This window comes from Onychomys torridus, chromosome 10, assembly GCF_903995425.1.
Source record: "Onychomys torridus chromosome 10, mOncTor1.1, whole genome shotgun sequence".
Taxonomy (NCBI): domain Eukaryota; kingdom Metazoa; phylum Chordata; class Mammalia; order Rodentia; family Cricetidae; genus Onychomys; species Onychomys torridus.
The window spans coordinates 46,294,227-46,311,497 of NC_050452.1; the positions used below are offsets into that span (position 1 = coordinate 46,294,227).

Here is a 17,271-nt window from a genome sequence, read left to right on the forward strand (position 1 = left end):
CTGAGTTCTGAAGGAGCAAGCTACCCACCTTCTTCCTGCTTGTCTTTTGGAAGCAGCTGCCTGACTTACAGTGGGAGCCCTGGAGAGCTAAGGGGAATCCAAATTTGCTTTGTCTTTGGAGTGATATAAACAGCTACAGGGAAGCAAAGGGCACATCTTTTGTAGCCAGGGTTTGGTTTACACAGGGGAAAAGCAAATACCATTAGGATGGCTGAGTCTACCTATTGCTGGCGCCACCTGCTCCTGGACTCCCACATACTGCTTGACTCTGTCCCGTGTTTCGTGTTGAAATTAAACAGCCCTGTGTTTGAAGACGGTCAGGGCTGCATTAGTGAGTGGTGAAATCTCCAGGCAGGAAAATCCTGTTTCACAATGGGGATGGGGGTGGGGGGAGCAGGACAGGGGGAGCCTTGGAGTTTTCTAAAAGAGAAATTGACCATATTCATCGGGGCACCAAGGGGTAAGAGCTGGTGTAGAGAGTGATTGCTTGGAGCCAGCTTACGGGGGTTCTACTGGCCCAATCTGGAGTCATCAGACCATGAAAACAAATAAGACTATCAAGAATTCTAGCCCACTGAAGAAAACGTGAGCAACAAGACCACAGTGAGATGAATTCAAAAGAGAAAGGGCCAGGTCTGTCCCGCAAGTAGGAAGCCAGCAGCTAACAAACATACACGGGGTAAGGGAACTAGGAAGATCGCCATTTGTTACTCCTCCTAGTAATAGTGGATCCAAGTAAGACTCCCTAATGAAGGCCCAGAGAACGAGAGAGGTTAGGAGAATGAAAGGGCCAGATGATGGGGAGCAGGGCTGTGAAACACTATCTGGACATGTCATAGCCACAGAGCTTATAAATTTACCTGCATCGGGCCTACACAAGACAGAGGCACCAAACAGTCAGAGATGGGGCCCTTGTCCTCAGGCTGGCCCTCCTCTCAGAGGGAAGCCCTAGACATCTACCTCAAATATTGTATACAAATGCATGGAACACTTCATCCTCACTAGTCAAATGGAGGAATGACCGGTGAGTGACAGGTGGGGAAAAAGGGGCTGGCTATCTTGTGTGTTGTTGTTTTGAAACAGAGTCTTGCTATGTAGTCCAGTCTGGTCTGGAACTCACTATGGTCCTTCCTCAGCCTCCTGAGTGCTGGGGTTCCATATGTGTACTACCTTGGGATATCACATTGGATAAGCCATTCCAACAGAGGGTCTTTTCATTTCCAGGTTCAGATCACACACAGTCCCTACCCAGTGGTCCTAAATCACAAGTCATAGACTGAGCGGGATGGACACAGTCACTGTCTTCCTCTGTGGTACACTCCCAAGCATCAAGGACATGTTGCTTCAGGGGTCCTATAAAATGAGACTTTAAAGACACTCCCAAGAAATAGTTTGAGGTTTTTTTTTTTGGGGGGGGGGAGGCTATTTGTGAGAAACCTGTAGTAAAATGATACACTTAACATTTCAACTCTGTTTTGAAAACTTGCTAATAACTTGAAAACAGAATCTGTTTTCTAAATCTGATTTCCCAGAACCTGGCCAGAGGGCAAAGTGGCCAAGTATTTAGGGAGCCACTCCTGGGTCCTGAGCTTCTGTTTCAGGAGGAATAGCTGAAACATCAGTAGGTGTGGCTGTTCACAGAGGACACAAGAGAAGCTAGCCCAATGTGAGAGTACGCTGACTCCAAATGTGAAGAAGGGTTAGAAGATGAGCTGTGGACTTCAGAATCTCACAGGGATGACTTTTTCCTACCTAAAGGCATCAAGCTTCTGTTACGATTGAGAAGTTGAAAGAATGTAGGGCAACTATTATCCATACCCTTAAATACTCCACTTTACACCTTCGCTAGATGGCATGCTTTAGATATCAGTAAGTATTGCTGAAGATTGGGTTGGATGGGGCATTTGTATAGAGAGACATATGCTGTGGGATGTCTTTCTGTATGCTGTGAATATGTGTTGCTCTGGTTGGCTAATAAATAAGCTTCTTTGGCTTATAGCAAGGCAGCTTAGAGGCAGGCGGGAAATCCAAGCAGAGATACAGAGAGAAGGTTGGAATTGAGAGAGCTGGGAGCCCTACTGCCCAAGGAGCAACAAGATGTCGGCGGACTGGTAACACCACAGCCACGTGGCAACATGCAGATTAATAGGAGTGGGTTAATCTAAAATGAAAGAGCTAGCTAGTAAGAAGCTGAAGCCAGGGGCCATATGGTTTGTAATTAATATAGCCTCTGAGTGATTAATTTATAAGCAGCTGCAGGATCACAAGTGGGAGAGATTCATCTGGAATGCTGGGCAAGGCAGGACAGGAGAAATTTCCATCTACAGACATACTTAGGTTTTCTCCCCCAAAGAGGCTCCCTGGTCAAACAGGCTTGGGGTGAGCAGAGATAAAGATGAATACATTCAGAGTTATAACAAAGAATGGTGTGCTGTGGAATGATGCTTTTGTACACTGGTTTAATAAAATGCTGATTGGCCAGTAGCCAGGCAGGAAGTATAGGCGGGACTAGCAGAAAGAATTCTAGGAAGGAGAAGACAGACACCAGCCTGTCACCCAGGGAACAGCATGTAATGGCACACAGGTAAAGCCACAGAACAAGTGGCGACATATAGCTTAACAAAAATGGACTGAGTTTAAGTGTAAGAGCTAGTCAGTAGTTAGCCTGAGCTAATGGCCAAGTAGTTTTAACTAATATAAGCCTCTGTGTGTTTACTTGGGTCTGAGTGGCTGCTGACTGGGCAGGACACAGGAAAAGCTTCAGCAACAAGAGTGTTACTTAGTTAACCCATTATTTCCCTAAAATATTAGCTCACACAACTTACTTTCATAGTAAGCTTATTAACAACTGTTAGAACCCATGCTGTGGGATGCTTTGGGAAAAATATGATGGAGAGGATGGCCCTTATCATCAGGAGTCTTACACATCAATGCTATACTGTGGGGCTAACACACTTAGCCAGGTGTAGTTCATGCCTGGACGTCAGAAGTCTGCACCCTAGGCACAACTCCATCTCCAGTGTCACAGACATGGGAGGGATGCTTCTTCTCTTGAGTCCTTAATGTCTTTGTCACCAGGAACCTATTGCATCTCTTCCAGATCTCACCATCCAGATGTGACAGTGGGAGAGGAGAACCGTCACACACCACCATCTGCCTGTGATTTGCTTTGGCATACACACTTGTTAATGCTGGAGTGGAGTCCTAGTGGTATCTATATTACCCTGCACTGAGGAACTTGCTCAGTGGTTGCAAAGGAGCCCATAACCTCATGGAGAGAACAATGAGACCTACTGGGTCCCAAATCATGATCCTGACCCAGTGGAGAAAGGCTTTGTTCCAGGGTCCTCTCCTATAGCCCCTCTTCTCCGTCTTACTCCCTAACGTTATTGTATTTTGACTTAGGTCTCTTCAACTCAGGCCCCAGGACTCTAAGATAAGGACACAGGTGCAAAAAAGCAGAGTTGTTGGAAGGAATGAGCATCTCAGATTAAGGAAACCCTCTGAGGGTGGGGGGCATCTAATGGACCCTCTTCTTCATGTGGTGGGCCTTGGAGAAGGTGATGAGTACCTGGGAGCTTGAAACAAGTCCAGACATCTGGGCCTTCTGAAACACCTTGTGTTAACTAGGGGTTCTATTGCTGTGAAGAGACACTGTGACCATGACAGCTCTTAGGACAGAAAACAGTTAATTGGGGCTGGCTTACAGTTTCAGAGGTTTAATCCATTATTGTGGGGTGTTTACTCACCAACCCCACAGTTCCCCAGAGTTTTCTTGAGTGAGAGCAGCAGGAAATATTAGATAGAAGGATTTATAGTGTGGAGATAAACAGATAGAAAATAAAGGACAGCCTCGAGAGGGCCTGGAACCTTTTCCAATGGCCCCCGACTGTCTCTGCCCCAGGGTATTTATAGAGATACCAAGGGGTTGAGCAAAAGACCTCTTCCCCCAGCACAGCCAAGTGCAGACCATTTCAGATACCTGCACTCAGGCCCGTGGTCCTAATCATCCTCTATGCAGACCTGCTGGGTAAAGCCACAAGGAACCTGAAAACAGGCTCCCACACATTATCATCATGGTGGGGAGCATGGCAGCATGCAGGCAGACATGGTGCTGGAGAAGGAGCTGAGAGTTCTACATCCAGGTTGGCAGACAGTAGGAAGAGAGTGAGCCAGTGGGCCTGAATGTCACACTAGACCTGGCTTAAGCTTCTGAGACCTTAAAGCTCACCTGCTAGTGACCTACTTCCTCCACCAAAGCCACACCTACTCTAACAAGGCCACACCTCCTAATAGTGCCACTCCCTATGAGCCTATGGGGGCCATTTTTATTCAAACCCCCATACATCTGGACTAGGAAACTGAGAAGCCAATGCCATTACCTCCTCAGGAGACACAGCTGGATTTTCATGGGCACTTCTCAGTGAAAGGCTGCCTTGGGCCTGTTGGAACTGCATCACTCAGAAGGCTGCCTCCACAGCTGGCCTCGGCAGGGATGTCCACATGAGGAGGTGTCTATACCACCACTGTGATGCTTCCACTTTCAGAACTCAAGAGGAACAGGCCAGGTCCTGATCCCCGGCTTTACTGCTGCGGGGTCCACAGGACCCTGGCTGTTTATGTTGCACGTGGGAACACATTCTCTTCAAATATCCTGATAATACCACTGTTTGTCTTGATGTGCTCTTTACTCTATGGCAGTCATTTGGACAGATCTTAAAAACATTTCATTTGGTCTAGTCTTCTGTTTAAAATCTGATGTCACCTTCCTTTCTGATTTAGTAATTAGCTCACTGTCTTTAAGGCAAATGCTTGACTGGGGCGGCGGAAGGTTCATGGTTAAGAGCCCTTGCTGTTCCCACAGGAGCCTAAACTCAGTTCTAAGTGGCCACACTGGGAGGCTACCAACTGCCTACTGTGGTTCCAGCTTCACACAATCTGATGCCTCTGGGTTGTGGGCACATGGCATATACTTACACAGACACATATACATAAGTAAAAACAAATGATACATATTTCACGAACCATTGGCAGATAAGCATTGTACAGTATCTTCATTTCTTCCAAAGTATACACCAAGCCTCTGGTATCTACCAGGCACTATGTTAGGGTCTGGGGATACAACGGTATTGTGAGATGCTCCCTGGGAAAGCTTATAGTCTCTCATGCTCTCAGGCTCTCCTTCCCCCCAACCCTGTGTGCATTGTGGGGGTGCGGGCAGTGAGGTATGTATGAAGGGTGGAAGTGGGTAAAGAGCATGGAATGGTATCAGATTTCTACAAGCACTGATTGCATCACCCTGGCAGTTGAATGCACACACAAGTGAACAGCTTCGGGTCAGAGTTGAGCTCCAGTTCCTTTGCTCCACGGAGGAGTCCTTTCCACAACATTCTTTACCTCTGAGAGTCACTTGTCTAATCAGCAAACCAGGAAGAGCAATGGTTCTCGCTTCTCAGGGTTGATAATGAGATGAAAGCATGGACAGCTGTGGTTCTCAACCTTCCTAATGCTGCGATCCTTTAATACAGTTCCTCATGTTGTGGTGACCCCCAACCATAACATTATTTTCATTGCTACTTCATAACTGTAATTTTTCTACTGTTACGAATCATATTGTAAACATCTGTGTTTTCCAATGGTCTTAGGAGACCCCTGTGAAACAGTCATTTGGCAATCTCCATCAAGGGATCATGACTGATAAGTTGAGAACCACTGATACAGAGCATTTCCTATCATGACCGAGGACCACCAGTACTTATGAATAAACATGCAAGGCATGGAGAGGTGGTTCCAGGTGGCAGAGAGAGCTTGCTGTTCTTCCAGAGGACCTGAGGTTGGTTCCTACCATCCACATCAGGTGGCTCACAGCTACTTGTAACTCTAGCTTGGGGTAATCTGATGCCCTCTTCTGGCCTCTGCGGGTATAAACACTCATGTACACATACCCAAGACAAATGTAATTAAAAATAAAATGTAATAAACACCGCAGGTAACATGTGTGTGATTGCTATGCATCCAATGCTGGCTCAAGGACTTTCTGATTTTAATTCTTTTTCACTTTACAAGCCTTTCAAGTGGGAATAAATGCTATAAAGGTTGGTGAGATAGTGGAGCCATTACCAATGAAGTGGTTATTGTTTTCCACATGACCACTTCCTATTATCTATCTTGGTAGGTTCTGGCCTTCCTACACCTTCTCCTCAGCTTGTGTTCAGTAGCTTTTGCAAAATGGAATTTGCTTTTCTCTTGACTTGAACGTTCCAACTGTCATTTCATCTGCTTACCACCAGATGGCAGGCTAGAGTGGTTACTAATTGTTCAATTTCAAGGGAGGCACTCACTTGGTATAGGCAAGGCCTCAGAAACACAAGAGTCAGGTTACAAGTAGTGCAGGTGCTTGCCATGGTAAGGTTGGCCAGCAAAGAACATGGTGAATATTCCAGGCACATGTGTCGTGTTAGTTCTAGTGGCCACTGTACCATGGCACGTACCACCATGCCTGGTTTTCCATGGTGCTAGTGATCAAGCTCAGAGCTCTGTGTATCTTAGAAAGCACCCTACCAACTGAGATCCATCCTAGCACATTTTCTAATTTATGGGTGGCCTCTTCTCCCTGGCATGTAGCCGGAAAGAATTAAGAAAATCAAGTTCCATAAAATGTGGAATTCATTTGAAGAGCACATCTTGGAAGGTCGGCTTGCTCTCAGACTCCTTTCCTTCCTTTGCCTAGCTATTTTTCAGGGAACTCTATTCCTGCAGCTCCCCTGCACTTAGAGCCCACCCATGGCAGTGCTGGACTGGACAAAGAGGGAGACAAAGAGGCCTTCCGGCTACATCAGCGCATGGCAGAAGGTTTTACATGGTGAACGCTGGAGAGAAAATGGGAGTGATGCAGCAGATGAGTGTGCATAAGAGGGTGAGTGCAGGCAAGGGAGGAGAGGATCCTCCTCATTAGGAACCCTCTCCTGTGGTCTTCCTATGACTCCACTACCCCTAACAGCACCTCTCTAGATCCCACAACTCCGAGCACTGTGGCACTGGGGATAAAGTTCAACATGAGTTGGACAGGACAACTATTCAAATCACAGCAGGTGGAAAGATCTACCTGCGTGGATGATCTGTGTCACTTCCTCGTCTCATTTGCTTCCCAGTTCTTCCCGTGCCTGCATAACCAAATGACTACATGCCACGTAGGATTTCCTGGGTTGGAAAGGAGGTGTGACCGTTCCCTTCAGGACCTTACCTATTACGCACAGTCTCGCTGTCAAAGGAAGACTGGCTATGTGACTAAATCCTAGTCATGTGACAATCGCTGGTCTTGGGTCCTGAAAGAACCAGTGTCGTGTAACGTGCATGGCACGTGTAACGTGCCTTGTGTAGGGCGGGTCACAGGGGCGGAGCCAAGGGTGGTGATGGAGGACTTTAGTCTGGGACTACTTATCTCTATTGTCTTCTGTCTCCCACCCAAGCCCGCTTGCCCTGTAAAGTCACTTCAGGACAGGTTTCCTCAACCCCTCCCAACCTCCTTTGACTCCCTTTAGTAGTAGACACCCAAAATTTCCCTCTAGAAAAAGTGTAAGGGACATAGGACCTTCATACCATGCTTAGTGATCTTAGGGAATCCCCAATATCATCAACAGGTGTGAGAGACATTAGTGAACAAGTTTAGATGCCCCTTACCTCTGCTGGGGTGGGGAAGGCACTCTGGTCCTGGTATAGGTGTTGGGCCCCATTATTAGTGAGGCTGGTTTTCACTAGGCACAGGACAGCCTCTGTGAAGCTCCAACTCAGTTGCTTAAGATAAATACCTACAGCTCTTAGAGTGGATGATGCAAATTTCCCACTGGCCTTGATGGACAGCTGTCCTTTGGTATCCATGGGAGATGTCCCTCAAACCCCTTTCTGCTCCTGTCCTTTCCACAAAATGGTGTAGTAGTTACGTATAGTCCACACACATCCTCCTATATCCTTTATTCTTTGGTGGTGGCCTTGCTTCTAGCATTTCAATCATCTGGAGATAATTTATAACATCCAGCACAATGGGAATGCTGTGTGCAGTTATTGCTCTGTGTTATTTAGGGAAGACTGGACAGGTTTCCACATGCTCACTACCATTCCAGGTGTGACTACACAGTATGTGTCAACAGCCCTGTGACGACTTTTCCTGAATACTTCCCGTCGTCAGCAGGTGGCAGAATCTATGGACACACACTCCACAGACACAATTGGCTCTACACCCCACAGACACAAAGAGCCAAATGTGTCTGTGGAAGTCCCACAGAAAGCTCTCATAGAGAGCTCAGCTGATCATCACGGACCTTCATATACCCCCATGGACTTTCATCAGTGACGAACCCTGTTGCTTAGAAGACCCAAGAAATGACAGCATCCAAACTCAGGATGTTTAGAGAGAATCACCCACCATGGTGATAAAAGTGCAGCTTTAGGTAGACCCAGGCCATGACCCCCTAGATGACATTTCATCTTTGGGACTACAGACTCATACACTTTGAAGAGTCTTCAGAGAATAGTTTTCTTGAGGTAATTTTTAAAATCTGAAAGAAATATTGCTTTGTTTCCCACTTACCCTGTATAGTTCAAATAGGATTCTTTGCTATACGTTTTCATTTTTATTTATTTATTTAGAGACATGGTCCCACTGTATAGCCAAGACTGGCCTTGAACTCAGGACATCTCTGTTTTAGGGTCCCAAATGCTAGTTTACGGGCAAGTACCACATATCCAGCTTCTGAACTAAGTCACAAAAAAAGCTCAGCACCTGCTTTGTTTGACCCATTTCCTCCTGCCCTGCCCACCCCCATGTGTGTTCTGTCTGCATGTATGCCTGAATGCCAGCAGAGGGCATCAAATCCTATTATAGATGGCTGTGAGCCACCATTTGGTTGCTGGGAATTAAATTCAGGACCTCTGGAAGAGCAGCCAGTGCTCTTAACTGCTGAGCCATCTCTCCAGCACCTGTCCCTCGCCTTTATTTTTTATGATCAACTTTACTTCTAAGGCTGCTTCACCAGAAGGGCATGTCAAGGTGCACATAAAATCATATAGGGGGTTATGACAAATAGAATTGATCATTATCTCTGGTTCCTGGCACAGAGCTCCAAAAGCCCTTGGAATTTCCCAAGTCCTAGTGGCCTCTTGACATAAGGAACCCTGCTGACCACATGGGGTTATGCTGAGATGATTTAGGCCGGGTTCCCTGGATAGCCTTAGGATGCTACCCTCACTGCAGCACCAAGGAGAGGTTAGGGTTGGTTCAATATCATCCACTGATATCTCTGTTTCTCTGTCTCTCTTCTCTCGCCTCCCTCCCTCCCTCTGTCTCTGTCTCTGTCTCTATCTCTATCTGTTTCTGTGTATGCATGTGTGCGCGCGCGCGCGTGCGTGTGTGTGTGTGTGTGTGTGTGTGTGTGTGTGTGTGTGTGTGCGCGCGCGCGCGCGCGTGCGCGCATGCATGTGTTAGAAGTGATGGTAGATACTGGAAATTAGAATTAGATAGAGATTAAACTCTGCAAATCCCACAGGCAGTATGGTTTGCCAAAATGTGTATAAATGCCCCTGTGTAGTGTATAAATGCTCCTGGGTGCTGTGAGGGTGGTGCTCCTCAACTCCATAGGGCAAAAGTTTCTGCTCTGTGGTCCTCTTAGACCTTGGCTTTGTTCTGCATCATCCGGCTGCTCGTCCAATTCTTTCAAATATTCTTTGAACAAACCAGTAAATGTAACTCAATTTTTCTCAGTTCTGTGAGCCATTCAAACAAACTACTGAGTCCAAGGAGGGTACCTTGAAAACCCTGATTTATGTCTGCCTGGCCACATGGTCAGGGTCCAGGTTTGTAACCAGCATGTGAAGTGGGGGCAGTCTCGTGGCCTTGGCCCTTAACCTGTGGCATCTGGTGCTATCTCGGGGCAGCTCAAGCAGGAAGTTGGTTGGATTGTGTTGCACCAGCTGGTATGCAGAGGTGGAGAACTGCTTGATGAGTAAACTTAGACAACTACTTCAGAAGTGAGGCGCTCTGGGAGAGAAGTGAGGTGCTCTGGGAGAGATCGCAGAGAAGGGAAAGCAGTGTGCTGCTTTTTAATGGATTTTAGAAGAGGGGGAGGGGCCCTAGCAGTGATGCACAGAAGATGGTCTGCTGCTCTAGTTGAGTCAGTGGGCTCTGGAATGGGTTGTTAGAAGCTGGGTGGCCTTGAGTTCACCACAAACCTTCGCTCAATCTCAGTTTTGCCAACATCAAGGTGGGGGAAAGAGTAACATCCAGTCTTATAGGGTTGTTCTGAAGATGACTCCATACAAACACATGATAGGCCTGGCGTGGTGATTTGAATAGGAATGACCCCATAGGCTCATATATTTAAATGCATGGCCATTAGGGAGTGGTGTCACTTGAAAGGTGTCAGGAGGTGTGGCCTTGTTGGAGGAAGTTTCTTACTAGGGGTAGGCTTTGGGGTTTCAGAAGCTCAAGCCAGGCCCAGTGACTTACTCTTCCTGCTGTCTGAGGATCCAGATGTAGAGCTCTCAGCTCCTCCAGCACCACATCTGCCTGTGTGTCGTCATGCTTCCTGTCACGTTGATAATGGACTAACCCTCTGAAACTGTAAGCCAGTTCTAATTAAATGCTTTCTTTTATAAGAGCTGCTGTGGTCATGGTGTCTCTTCACAGCAATAGGACATCGGCTAGGACACCCGGTCAAGTGTGCTTGGCAGGTGAGTTCTTGATATATGCTAGCTCTTGCCATGTTTGTGGTCACTGTGAGGATACCCTCAACTGCTGGGTGCTCAGTCACATAGACCCTGAACAGAAACAGTTGGCCCTTCTACCACATCCACCCCGAAACCACACGGGCATTGGGGTGCGTCTCCAACACAGGCTCTGTCTCATTTTGGAATTTCTGCTTTATCTGGGAGAAGGCAGACACTATGGAGGAATCCGGAAGCATCTGGGAAAAGCCAAGTCGTGCAAACTCTGAGGACATTTTGGAGGAAGCCACCCGGAGAGAAGCTTAGGTCACAGTCTTAAAGTCTCCAAAGATACAATGATACATGGCCACATGTTTGGGATAAATGATGCGTAATTTCCAGAGTCCTGTGTGTGTGTCCCTGAAATTAACGTGCTGAAGCTGTTATCCAATGTGATTGCCTTTCTGAGGCTGGATGAGGCCATAGGGTAGCGACCTATCCACCAGGGCTGGAGGCAGCAGGAGGTACTGGTGAATTTTCAGAGCACATCCCAAGGGGAATGCAGTAGGAAGGAAGCTGTCCATCTGTACTTCCTTCTGTCCTTCCTTCCTTCTTCTCTCCCACCCTCTCATCCTTTGAGACAGAGTCTTGTTATATATCCCTGTCCAGCCTCAAGTTCATGTCAATCCTCCTGCCTCAGACAGGATTACGGACACATGCCATCTGGCCTGGCTCTCTCCTTGACCCATTCCTTCCAGCCATGGCCATTTCTTATGCCCGGTTCTAAGGCAGTATCATCTCTTTGTTACTACCCCATTACAGTACCATTTCCTAGTCTGTCTCCGCAACTGTTCATGTCCCCTTCCAACACATTAGCCACACAGAGCCGTAAGAACCTTTCAGACCACACGTCTGCACAGTTACCATCACTGCTCCACCTAAAACCTCCCCAGAGATGCCCAGTGCCTCAGGATATTTAATACCATGTAATAATGAAGATGGTCAAAACACCAGGTTTACATAGCGCTTCTTATACCAGCTGCTAAGTGACACAGCTATATTTGATCCTCATTTCTTGTGGTCCCATATTTTCAAATGTTGCTCATGTGACAAAATTTATTAGTAACTCAAACACTACTCCTTATACGATGCTGTGTGGCAGAGACACACGGGCACGGACGGGCCAAGCAGCGAAAATGAGAACCATCTGGCCTCTGTGCTTCTCGTGAAGCTCATACAGGGTAGTTTTCTGTCTCCTTGGTTGAATTATTATTCTGGATAAGCGCATTCTCTACAGTCCATTTTGTGTTCCCTTTTTTGTTTGTTTCACTGTTTAAAGGCCCCTGAGCACAGCCCCGAGGTGCTGTCCCGTGGGTGCTTAGTTAAAGAAAGCTGTGGTGTGCCTCACAGAAGAAACAGATGCAAGAGCTAAGTTTCATCCTGGAGTGATGCTAGCCTACAATGAGCTTACATGGTGAATGTGCCACATTTTCAAATAAGGTGCCTTGAAAGAGAAACATAGAACAAGGCCGGGTGTACCGAGAAGCCTCTGAAAATGTGAGGGAGGGGGATGGCGACCTGGGAGCAGTGGTTTGGAATCCACCAAGGCCCTGTTTACAGCACCTTACAGGGAAGGCACGGGACTGTAGTGAGCTGAAGGCCCTGACTGTAAGGACTCCTTCAAGCTAAGAGCCTTGGAGAGTAAAGGGCATGCGCAGACACTTGCACCCTCTAATGCACCACTGCCTGTTTCTTTTCCTGGCCATACAGCTTTCTTCACCTCTTTCCTGACCCGGCCAGGGGCTATTTTCTTTACTTTTTGATCTTACCTCCCAGTTTAGACACTTATCATCATGTCTGCCTGTGATTTTCCCGGTGTACTTTTTAGCATAAACTTAAATAGATTGACTTTATTGGTTATTAGATGAGAGTCCTAGGGGCTGGAGAGTCTATAACACAGCTAGAAACAAACAGAACCAGTCACACGACACTTTTGAGCATGAGAAATTTAGTGCACTAAGAGCCGGTGGCCTGACCTTATTATTTAGAACCCACAGTTGATGGAACGGTCCGGGACTTAGCCATGCAAGGAGATTGAAATGTGTCCCTGGACACATGTGGGCCCACAGTAGTGAGGGATGCAGGGTGGCTAGAAGGCCAGGTCCTCACACCATCCAACTCAGTGGCAGGCAGGGTAGACAGGCAGCCAGCACAAATCTGGAAGGATAAAGAAGCCCTGCAGAAATGGGACCGCATGATGGTCTAGGACTTTCCAGAAGGAACAAGGATAATGGATGCACCATGGCTGAGATACACGGAGTAGGGTAGCAACAGGCTGAGTGCCCAGCAGCTGAAATGTAGGAGATGGTCCTGCAAGTTAGTTGGTACAGGGAGGAGAGTCAGAAATAAACAGGAGGAAAATGTGATGGGTTCCTTGGGGGCATCTCTGTGACAAATACCCAGGTGATTATTTAAAAGGAGGAAGGGTTTACTGTGGCTTAGTTTTCCAGTCTCAGGCCAAGGTTAGCTGACCCACTGTTCTGGGCGTGAGGTGAGGCAGAATATCATGGCTGTGGAAACACGTGCCCCAAAGCAGCCAGGACACAGAGAGAGCCAGGAAGGTGCCATATTGCAAGATAGAGTCCCCAAGGACATGCCCCTAGGGACCTACTTCCTCCTGCTAGGAGTCCCCTCCTAAAATATCCAGCACCTCCCCAAAACACTCCCACCCAGCTGGGTGGGTGCCAAGTCCTTAATACACAAGCCCGAGGGCTGCATTTCATATTCAAACTGTAGCAGAAGGTGAAACCCAGGACCTGGTCCCTCACCTGACTGATACACCAGAGTCGCCCAAGGTCTGGGCATTGGGGGTAGCTTCTGATTCAGGGGTCTGGGGTGAGGCCTAAATAAGACGCATTCCTGACAGATTCCTAGGGGGCTGAGGTTGCAGTCCAGGGATGATGGACACTTAGAGCCAGTGTGCTGGGGGATGTGAACGTCACTAGAGATGCTCCAACCTCCTTGGGCAAGTGGGAATCTTTCACTGTGAAGATTTGGTTTGCTGTCTTATCACACACATTTTCAATTCTCTTCCTAACAATAAAAGTAAAGAAAAAATAATAATAATTACAAGGAGCTGCAGAGGGGAGCTGGCAAGATGGCTTAGTAGGTAAGTGCACCATTTGCCAAGACTGAGGGCCTGAGTTCAAGGCCCAGGTCAAGCCTCATGTGGTGGAGGAAGAGAACCAATTCCTAGAAGTTGTCTTTTGATTGCTGCACAGGCACATGTGCATACACACATATAAAATAACGTAAAGATTAAAAAAATGTTAAAACAAGAATAACATAAAAAACTTTAAATCATATCCTTGAACTGAGATCTGAAGGAGCCAGAAAGAAACAGACTTGGAGACTTGCTCTGTCCGCTGGCTTCAGTGTTACAGGAAACAAAAGAGAATCTCTATCCTGAGTGGTATAACATTAATGGAAAGTATAAAGAACAGACCACCCCACAGAGCATAAAATGGAAAATGCCAGCTTACCTGCCGGGGAGCTCGCCCATTAGGCTTCTCTGGGTGTTTAACTTCTCTTCCTGAAACAAAACAAAGCAGAAAACTGAGGGACACTTGTTGCCACATTTTCACAGCGGGGCTGCGTGGAGAACATGACAGAAGATGGCATTTCCTGAGGGGCGCAGGGCAGTGATGTTGCCGTGGGGTTTCTGGTCTGAAACAGCCCAGGCAGGCAAGAGGTCTGAGGCTTGTTAGGCCTGACTTGGCAGCCCAGCTCTGGGCACTTAGCAATCAATCAACAATTAACTAACATCTCAGTGTTCCCATTCATAAAATGAGATTGTAATGAGATTTAAATGTCACTACATGTAAACTGTTCATCACACACTGGGCATGCTGGACTTCTTAATGCTATCTACTACATCTGAAGACATGAATGCTTGCATTCCCTTCAGAATTCAGACAGATGTTGGAACAATCCCCAGCATCAAAAGGTGGGGCTTTGAGAGGTAGGTGGATCATGAGAGCAGGGTCCTTACAAAGAGGCCCTAGGGAGCTCCTCTGGCCCTTCACCAAGCAAATCACAATAAAAAGGTTGCTATCTAGGACATAGGAACTTGGCAGAGACCAGTTTGCTAGGGCCTTAGACTTCCCAGTCTCCTGAACTATGAGAAAGATATTTCTGTTGTTTATAAACCACCCAGTCTAGGGTGTTTTGTTATAGTAGCTTAAACATATTAACATTCTTGTGGTTAGTGCTCATAAACACTGCTTAGCAATATGCCTCCACTCTGATAGACAGAGTTTCAACTAAAGAAAGAAGGAGGGAGGGAGGAAGGAAGAGAGGGAGGAGGGAGGGAGAGGAATTAAATGAATTTGCTCTTTGGGGATAATATCAAGCAATGTTTCAACGAGTAAAAGTATAGCCATTCAATAAAATACATAATTTAGAAAATATCTTTGCTTATAATGAAAATGATGTATAGAATTTAGAAGGCAAAGAAATGTTCAGATTTTCACTTCTCTATTTAGTAAAATACTTCACTATATACGGACACGTTCAAGACATGCTTTTATTCTGCTTTCACGTAACTAACAAGATAATGAGCTCTAACCTTCCATATAACACCAGTTACATACATTCAGTGATTCAGTTTCACATTGTTAGCCATGTCTTTCCAGTCAGTATCTATTTTTATTATGCAACAGTTCCCTAAAACTTGAACACATTCACTGACTATCCCTCATCCGATTGTTATTAATTTTTACTGCACTCCTCATTATTTACCAATGAGCATTTTGTGGACATATTCCTTGGTAAGCACAGCAGGAGTAAGGTGAAGTGTATGCATTCAGGGAGCGGTCCACCTATACTGGGAGAGCAAGGAGGCAAGAGTGCTTACACATAACTCAGATGGTCTGTGGTGCATAGAATAAATAACACTGGACATATCCTGGAGAGGCTCACCACTGAGACCGGCACCACCGGACAGAGCAGCTCTGAGATGCTGATGGTTCTGAGTCAGGCAGACGGGAAACTAGTGATGGCCAGTTATGACAGGAAGGCCTTTAGGCAGACCGAGCTTGACAAAGAGGAAGCAAGGGGTGCTGTTTACTTAGCCAACAAAGAATTCTGAACTCCGGCTTTGTGTCTAGGTACCAGGAAGCTGCGGTAAATACTCTGCGGCTTGCTCCAGTCCTCCTGTGAGGAGGAATGAGTATTCTGGATTCTTGATGTTTCAGGAGCAAATCAGTGAGGAGCCTGGGCAGGCCAAGGGTTTACCTGGAGGTCTGCAACACTCCGTGAGGAAAGACTGTCAGAGGGAAGACACCTCTACATGGATGGACTGGAAAGTTTGGGGCCGAAGAAACAGAAGGGGCAGTGGGGATGTTTGAGAGGAGGCCCAGCAAGGGTTCAGTGCCGAGGATGCCAGTCTTATTTCCTGGTGTGCTGTCCCAGGGGAATTGATGCTTTTGCTTTGAAAAAGATATTGAACTATCCTGCCGGAGGCTACTCTTCCGTGCTCACAGGTGTACAGTGAGATGTGACGGAGTCAAGTGGGTGTTAAGGGCTAAAACCATGAAAGGTCAATAGGTCACTCTCCTGGACCCACCACTGGGCGTGTCACATGGTGGCTAGACAGATACTGCAACCAGAGACAGAATGGCCTAGGAAATGGCTGGAAGTGATTGACAGGTATGCTTCCATCTGAGCGAAGGATAGACAGACCCCTTGAGAGAGCAGCATTGACATTACCAAGGCCTGCAGTGATGGCTCAGCAGTGAGAGAGCAGCTGGAGCTGGGATCCTAGCACCCACATTGGGCATCTCACTATGGTCTGTAACTCCAGCTCTAGGTGGGCTGTCTGATGCCCCTCTTCTGGCTTCCATGGGCACCTGCACACCCATAGCGTATACGTCACACCACTCAAAAGAATAACAAATCTAAAAAATGAATTGAAGCCAGGATCCAAATACACGGGTAGACCAGTCTTAGAATGCACAGTTCTCATCCAGCTCCTCCGGGCAGGGAGCCTTGGGTGGCTCGGGGCTGTCTGTCAAATCATTACCACCCTCCAGGGCCTCCATTACGCAACACCCACAGCTTTCCCCAATAACTTCTGAGACTATCTAATTCTATTTCTAGTCAGCCTGGTGTGTTCAGTGTTTCAAAGGCTTCATTTCCTTCGGGGCCTCCTTGCTCATCAATACCCTGAAAAATTCCCTTTACACTTCAAGACATAAGGCTTACAGTCAAAACATAAATAAGTTAGCGTGAGACCCGGTGGGTGATGTGATACAGATTATGGACAAAGTGCTGTCAACCTTTTGCAATGTTCCAGAGCTACACAGTCCAATAATGATAACTGCTGACCATACAAGGCTATTTTAATTTAAATTACTGAGAATTAAATAGTTAGATGCTTGGTTCCCCGCCGGCACTACACAGCCACACTGCATGTTCTTAAAATACGTGTGTGAGTAGATTCTAACATATCAGCCTTTGGGGACAAAGCACATTGAATATTCTACTGGCTAGAGCTCTTTAGTGATATTTTTT

At 46.8% G+C, this 17,271-nt stretch overlaps 1 protein-coding gene across 2 annotated transcripts in view; it reads right to left on the reverse strand.

The window, feature by feature from the left end:
* C10H4orf19 (chromosome 10 C4orf19 homolog) overlaps positions 1 to 17,271 on the reverse strand; it is a 77,252-nt gene that overhangs the window by 7,997 nt on the left and 51,984 nt on the right. The window contains exons 2-3 of one of the 2 annotated variants that reach the window (XM_036201088.1): positions 14,241 to 14,290; positions 12,735 to 12,915 (exon numbers count right to left, since the gene is read on the reverse strand). The gene's annotated coding sequence lies outside the window, so the exon portion shown is untranslated. The remainder of the gene's footprint in view (positions 1 to 12,734; positions 12,916 to 14,240; positions 14,291 to 17,271) is intronic. The other variant, XM_036201087.1, reaches the window with a different exon arrangement.